Below are 1661 nucleotides of genomic sequence, written 5' to 3'. Positions count from 1 at the left end.
AGACCAGATCTCAACCACTTGCGTTCCAAACGTCGGCGTTCAACCTTCATTTTATGGTGGTCGCACAAATACCATGGAGCATGAGGTCTAAGCACAAATGAACGCTTCAGTAGTGGAGACATGATTTACACGATTATTATTATTGACTGAAATTTCTGTAGTGTAATTTATTGTATTAGGTCTGTAAAGTTACACATGAATGCAAAATTTCCAAAAAAAACAAAAAAAAAACTGCATCCACAACCTCCTCAATTACTTTCACAATCTTGGTATCATTCTGTTCTTTGAAAACCACATACTTCTAAAGCATAGAGTGATAACAAACCCATGGAAGCTGATTGACATCTTGAAAAAATCATCACAATTGTGCAACCTAATGACAAAGAAAAGGTGATTAAAATAATATACATCTCAATTATCATTAATTTCAGTGGCCTTCAGTGATCAAGCTGTGGAATAAGTTTGCCAAAATCTATGGAGAGATGAGATTAGCAAAGATGAAACTTGCTTTGAGATCTTCTTGGAATTGATGAAGCAGTTTGGACTTCTGTGTGAGTAGAATTGTGTTTTTGCAATGGCAACATAAATTTCATTTTACAGAAAGTTGTTATTAAATTAACTTGCATGAGATTTATTCAGATGTATATTTGATGATTATAAGAAATTAATCTGGCAAACATAATCTCAATCAAAAATTACTGTACAGAATATAGCTACATATTCTCCCACTTTTCTCAGCTTTAAATTTTTTATTTTAAAATTTGACAGTAAAATCAGGAAAACACATACCGCCGACGTTTGATTTCCAGCATTTTCTGTTTTTTAGCAAAAAGTTCTACTCACTTTTTGTTTTGTGTAGCAATTCCAAATTGTGCGCAGCATTTTGTCTGCGGTGATAGTGAATGATTAATAAGCAAAAGAAATTACACATTTCAAATTTGAAAATCACAATGATGCGTCTTTATTTTTCAACACTCAAATATTCTCTTACTTTAATTTCCCCATCAATTAAATATTATACCCACCCTGTGTAGAAGTTGACCTGGTCATGATTACCAATTTACCGACCGTGTGACAATAGCATAGGCCATTGCTTGTCTCACTCCCACTTTCGTACTGTCCCGTATTTACTGCAAGCAATGTCCGGCCCGGTTTCAAACAGCGAGAAAAAAAAGTAAGATAATTTGTATACTACACACATCCATTAGTCTTTTGTGCAATAGGATGTAGATTTTACAGTCAAATAATAGGTTAATTGTGTGATAAGTATACAGTATCATCACATTTTAACCCTCTGGATACCGTATTCTTTTGTAGTGCAAACCCTTGAATACCGGATTCTTTTGCAGTGTAACAAGGTTTTTTGCTTTTTTTGAGTATACGTCATTCTGGTGGATTTTTGGGAACTTTCTGTAAATTATACAGAAAAATGTTTCTAAAAACAAAGAAAGCTTTTAGAATAAGCTTTCATTTGATGTATAATTTATATTTTTGGGGATTTTTTTTCATAATATAATATAATATAATATATATATAATATAATAGAAATTACAGAAAAATGCTACATATAAATCGTCAGCAAAAACCGGAAAAAAAAATAAATTATAGCCAAAAAAAATAAAAACAAATATAAAACATTCCTATTCCACACAGTTATATAA

At 31.6% G+C, this 1661-nt stretch overlaps 1 long non-coding RNA gene across 1 annotated transcript in view; it reads left to right on the top strand.

Moving 5' to 3' along the window:
- The first annotated feature begins 445 nt into the window (after window positions 1–445).
- Window positions 446–1661, top strand: part of LOC117112572 — a 5755-nt gene continuing 4539 nt past the window's right edge. Inside the window, exon 1 of the long non-coding RNA XR_004446061.1 lies at window positions 446–551. This is a non-coding gene — a long non-coding RNA (uncharacterized LOC117112572). The remainder of the gene's footprint in view (window positions 552–1661) is intronic.

This window comes from Anneissia japonica, unplaced genomic scaffold (genome assembly GCF_011630105.1).
Source record: "Anneissia japonica isolate Jap-2015-1 unplaced genomic scaffold, ASM1163010v1 scaffold287715_len1027211_cov185, whole genome shotgun sequence".
NCBI classification, from domain to species: domain Eukaryota; kingdom Metazoa; phylum Echinodermata; class Crinoidea; order Comatulida; family Comatulidae; genus Anneissia; species Anneissia japonica.
The sequence above is the reverse complement of the archived record's forward strand: the minus strand, read 5'-3'. Positions and strand labels throughout refer to the sequence as shown.